This window comes from Apodemus sylvaticus, chromosome 11 (assembly GCF_947179515.1).
Source record: "Apodemus sylvaticus chromosome 11, mApoSyl1.1, whole genome shotgun sequence".
NCBI classification, from domain to species: Eukaryota; Metazoa; Chordata; class Mammalia; order Rodentia; family Muridae; genus Apodemus; species Apodemus sylvaticus.
In genome coordinates, this window is record NC_067482.1 from 7,593,717 (window position 1) to 7,599,593 (window position 5,877).

Below are 5,877 nucleotides of genomic sequence, written 5' to 3' on the forward strand. Positions count from 1 at the left end.
GTTACCAGCTGCACTGATCAAACTACTGCTCATTTGTCTTTCATAAACAAAGAGGCCTGGAGCTCAGTCCTGGACAGCCACAGCGTGACACCTCTCTCTCAGATGGAAGTTTTTCTGTGAGAAAAACATGGCTAGCCAAGAAAATAACAGAAATACAAGCAACTCTCCAGAAAAAGTAAGCGATTCCATGCATAAAATCATATTTCGCCAAATACAATATAAAAGAGACGTAGCAAAATAATGAAAGTTATAAAGTTCACGGCTGTCAATGTGTCACTGCTGTGCTTTAGTAAGTTTTAGCGTGTTTATGTTGCAAGTGCACGGTAGTGAGGCCTGCAGTAATAGCTTACCATGCAGTTTGCCAACACTGCTTTGGCCAGGCTAAGGCCCAGGACTTTTCTTTTTTTAATCAGATAGTCGTTTATTGAAATATTTTCTTGTTGCTTCTTAACTACCTAGGCACTCCACAGCACCACGGTTGATGTCACCTATGACATCATGAGGGTGGTGGCCATCCACATTGCAGCCCACAGACTGTGCGGTACCCAGGATCTCCTTCATAGTTCCAGAAAGTTCTCTGGCCAAAGACCAGTGTCTCATCTGCCGGGCACTGTTGACAATCTCATCAAAAGTGATGTTTCCACTGTGTTTAATGCTCTTCTGCTTCTTCCTGTCTCTTGGGGGCTCCTTGAGAGCTTTGATGATCAGGGCAGAGGCTGAGGCACCCCTCAGTCTGGGCCTGTCTGTTCTGCATTGTCAGTGTCACTGTAATTCTGAGACCTTTCCAGTCACCGGTAGCCTTGGCAATGTCATCACCAACTTTTTTGGGACACAGACCTACAAGACCGATCTTAAGGGCCAAGGCAGATGTAGCGCCGACCTTGCCTCTGGTGCATCTCAAGTACACAACTTAGATCTTGTTGGGATAGAATTTAGGTGGTGTGGTGGAGGCGGCTAGTGTCAGATGAACCTAGAATCCGGACGACCTAAGAAAGTTGCACGGTAATCTCCTCTGAGAAGAAAGATGAAAAGCAGCAATCAGTACTTTTGCCCAACACTGCTTCTCAAAATCCATTGGTCCAGATCAGAGGGAATATCTTGACATCTTGGTGAAATGATTTTGAGCTCACCGACTCCTTAGCACCATTGTTGGAGCACCTGGGCTCTTAAACAGATGAGTTTTGAGAATCTCTGTGCAGCTCTGTTTCCACAGCATCTGACAGTCAAGGCGTGCATGACCTACTGAAAGTCCTCGCCTGTAAAATCCAGTCATCCTCTGTGTTTCTTATTTTGAGTGATGACACTGTAATCATGTAACCAAGGCCTAGCATAACACCGGAAGTGAAAGTAATGCCGTGACTGCCTGAGGAGAATGTCAACCTCCCCATAGTGTTTACTCCATAATATTGGGAATGACGGGATCCCCAGAACACGCATTCAAAAGCTAAGTGTGCTGGCACAAGGGGAGCAGAGGCTGGCTGGCCATTGGATCTTGCTGTCCAGCCAGCCTGGCCTGGTAACAAGTTCAAAGTCGAGGAGAGAGCCTAACTCCTAAGCAAGATGGGTAACACCTGAGGACTGGCACATGGAGTCGCTGTATGGATGCTACATGTGCATACACATGTGTCTGCATGTGCATGCACATGTGTACATATATGTCTACATACAGAGAGAAATGTACAATTTGCATACACACACACACACACACACACACACACACACACACGCATGCACACAAAGAAGAAATTTTTTTCTTAAAAGAAAGTATCTCCCTTACAGTGCCAGAAGGTGAAACATATATAATGGTTAAAGAAAAGCATTTGACATCTTTTTGTTTTCACACCCAAATTCCCTCCTCGCATGCATGGTCCTTCTTTTGCTTCCTCAAGGACACTAGCTGAGCAAAAGCAGGGAGGGGTGGAGCGGAGAAAGGAAGGGTAAAGCCGAGAAGCAAGAACAAGCACTTCTAAAAAGAAACTTGGGCTTTGCATTCCAACAGTCCACAGGCAACATGCACCCAGAATTGTAAAGATAAAAAGCCAACTCCTGTGTCTGCTCCTCTCCCTTCCATTCCCCTTCCGGCATCTTCTTTCGCTCCTGAACTCTCCAGCCCAAAAGGCTTTACAATGAGTCGGTGGGCATCCACACCACACCATGCAGAGCTCCGGCTTGCTGCAGGGTGTCAGGCTCTGCTGCTCTGCTGCTCTAAGGGGCAGACTGACAACATTCATCTTAGACTGGTTCATTATTGAGGGGAAGAAAGGGAGCAGACACACCTAAGCTCTTCAGATACAAGTCCACGGCTTCGTTTAAAAAGTTAAAGGGAAAGCTAGGTATGATGGTGCTTGCCTGTAATTCTGGAACTTGGGAAGCGGAGGCAGGAGGATCAGGAGTTTCAAGGGAGCCTAAGATACTGAGTGAATTTGAGAGATCTGCCTAGGCTGCCTGAGATCCTGTCTGGAAAACCAAAGGCAAAGTGGGAAGGGAAGGGCACTCCTCTGGCTTGCTTGCTTGCTTGCTCCTAGAGGATGTGGATGGAGTGAGATGCATAGACATTCTTCAGTGACAAAATAGGGGTGTGTTTCTTAAGAGTAACAGACATCAGTGTCACACAAAGGTAATCTGCCCAGAGTGCTGCTGCAGTCTTCAGTCAATTCTACCTCCTAATCAATGTCTTACATAATTGACATTTAGGGGAAACTAAAGAGCTGTGAACACCATGTCTGCATCAACACACCATCGTATAGGACTATACCATATATGCATCATACTATCGGAATATACCATATACACACCACACTATAAGAATATACCAAATATACACAATATTATAGGAATATACCAAATACATACCATACTATAGAAATATACCAAATACATACCATACTATAGCAATATACCAAATACACACCATACTATAAGGACTATACCATATACACACCATACTATAGGAATATACCAAATACACATCATTCTATAAGAATATACCATATACACATCATACTATAGGAATAGACTAAATATACATTATACTATAGGAGTATACTATATATATACAACACTCTATAGGAATATACCAAATATACACCAGATTATAGGAATATACAAAATACACATCACACTATAGAAATGCAGGAGAGAAAAACAATCTCACTGTGAGACCATTGACATTTACCAAATTAATCTGGGCACATTTGGTGTTTAACATTGGCATTGACAGGATCTACAACCACCTGGGAAATATGCCTCAAGGCATGCCCATGAGGGATTCTCTAAATTAGGTTAACTGAGATTAGGAGGTCCACCTTAGCTCTGGGCAGCAACATTCCATGGGGTGGTGTTCTGAATTAAATTAAAAGGAACTGTTTTTTTTTTTTTTTTCCGAGCCACCATTTGGTAGTCTGATGTCTATTGCTGTTAGAATCCTCTTGTGGCCACACAGTGCACTACAAGGCCATTCTACCATCAGACCCCTAACACTGTTGTGTTCCTATGGGTGATGAGCGCAGGATTCTGAGTGCCTGGACCATTCACCACTGCTCTCCCATCAGAGTTCCAAGGAGCCCCCTCCTTCAGACAATATTTTCATATTAATCCAACTTTTCTCTGCTGACCCTAAAAAGGCAGGCAGGCCTGGTCCACTGAGAGATCTTGAATCTGGTAGCTGACAGATTCATTGACAGTTCTGCACAGGAGACTTTCTGAAGGGGTTAAACTCAGAGGGAAAAGAAAACGACTGTTTCCAATTACTAGCCTCAAGTTCATTCCTGCCTTCCTACCTCCTGCCTGCCTTCCCTGTACTTTCTCTTCTAAAGTATGACCACTGCCTAATTAGCTCCATCTTTTGCTATTTTTCTTCTTATTAAGTAACCTCGTGTTAGCAGTGCGTGGCTAACCATCTCTTCTTATAATTTGGTCTCAAGAAATAGCTGAAGAGTTTCATGTTGATTTATAAGTGCTAGGAAAAAAAATAACCAAAAATCTTTGAAGAATAAAAATGATAAATCTACTCAGTGATTTGAAAGGACATAGGCTATTCACAATATCACTCAGTTTATAAGCACAAGAATCAAGCTGTGTGGGGAATCACACCTTAAGTCTCAGCACTTGGGAGGCAGAAGACCTCTGTGAGTTAGGGGTCAGCCTAGTCTACATAGCTAGTTCTAGATCAGCTAGGGATACATAGTCTAAAAATTAGTAACAAACTAACAAAGAAAACCTTCCAGCTTATAAGAAAACAACTATTTAAAAATATGTGAAAACATTAAGGACAAAAAGGCACCATGCTAAGTGTCCTACTGTTCTATTGTTCTGAGGAAACAACCACGACTAGGATAACTTACAGGAAAACAAAACTCTTAATTGGGCTCTTACTTACAGTGTCAGAGGGTTAGTTCATTATCATCACAGCAGACAACATGGTGACAGGCAGACAAGCATTGCTACACCATGTCTGCTGAGCGCCACAAGGAAGGGCAGGGAGCATATCCGTGGACTCCTGAAGCAGCAAAAGCCTTTATTATTCCCACCACATCAGCAGACTGAATGATCAAGCTGGGCTGCCAGACAAGAACTCAGGAGCCTTGTGTCTTGTGACAGCCCTGAGGAGGGGCTGAAGCAGGATCTATAAGCAGAAAGCCAGCAAGCATCTGAACCAAGTTACAGATTTAATTTTCAACAATCAGAACTCAAGGGTTAGGGACTGTCCCCAGAGTTCTATCATTGTCAACAGACGTTGAATGTAAGTGCTTTTGCCCAAACAATCAAATTCATTTGTTCTTTCTGTTGTTAGGAGCACGCATCGTGTTTTGAGTATAACTATGGCAGCTTAGAGAGGAAGTTAATTGGCTTAGGTAAAATGAAGTCCGAAGTCAAAATGGCAGCACTTAAGACAAGTTCCTTCTGTCTGTTTCCTGTAGCAGGGCACCATAACAAGAGCTGAGAGCTCTCACCTGATCCACAGGTGCAGGGATGGAGGGGGAGGGGAGAGCACAAGCATGAGAATGGGACTGCCACGGGGTCTCAAAACCTCAGAGCACACCCTCAATGATACATCAACTCCAACAAGGCCATACGTCCTAATCCTTCCAAAACAGTTCCACTAACCAGGTACCACACATTCAAACACACGAGCCTATGCGGCCTTTTAAGTCAAACAGCCACACCAAGAATGTTTAAGCAAAGTGAAGCAGGGTTGACTGGGATCCAAGCACATTGATTAGAATTTTTAAGGATATAGAGACAGAATGAATGGTCTGTTTGAGATAACCTAAGAGAGCTTCTTATCTCCAGTGTAGACCAATAGTTTAGCACTGGATAAAGACTCACTAGGCAGTAAGAAGTCTTTAACATTCTCCCATGTCTTGAATGTAACTTCTTCATTAGCACACAAAGCTCTAGACAAACAGCTCTGGCAGTTACCATAGACTGTCACCCTAGACACTGAGTCACTAATGACTTGCCTCTCTCATATCATGCTCAGGCCCTGAATGGCAGTAAACAAGCTAATGCCATGGAGACCCAAAAGCCAGATGGCTCCAAAGCTCAGCATGAGCCCCTAAGGCAGTGGTTCTCAACCTGTGGGTCATGACCCCTTTAGAAGTTCAATGACTCTTTCACAGAGGTCATCACCTAAGACCATCTGATATTTATATACAGAGATATTTACATTATGATTTATAACAGCAACAAAATTACAGTAATAAAGCAGCAATACAAAATACTTGTACGGTTGTGTTCACCACAGCACGAGGAACTATATCACAGGGTCACAGCATTAGGAAGGTTGGGAAGCTCTGGCTGAGATGCCTCTACCTAACTGCTTCTGCCGTATGTCTCCATCACTGTTCCCTGGCAGTAACTTGGCTTGTCTCGATC

At 43.5% G+C, this 5,877-nt stretch overlaps 1 pseudogene; it reads right to left on the reverse strand.

Annotated features, from left to right (window-relative positions):
* Positions 1–447: 447 nt before the first annotated feature.
* On the reverse strand, positions 448–1,075 carry LOC127696262 (60S ribosomal protein L12-like; annotated as a pseudogene).
* Between the last annotated feature and the right edge of the window lie 4,802 nt (positions 1,076–5,877).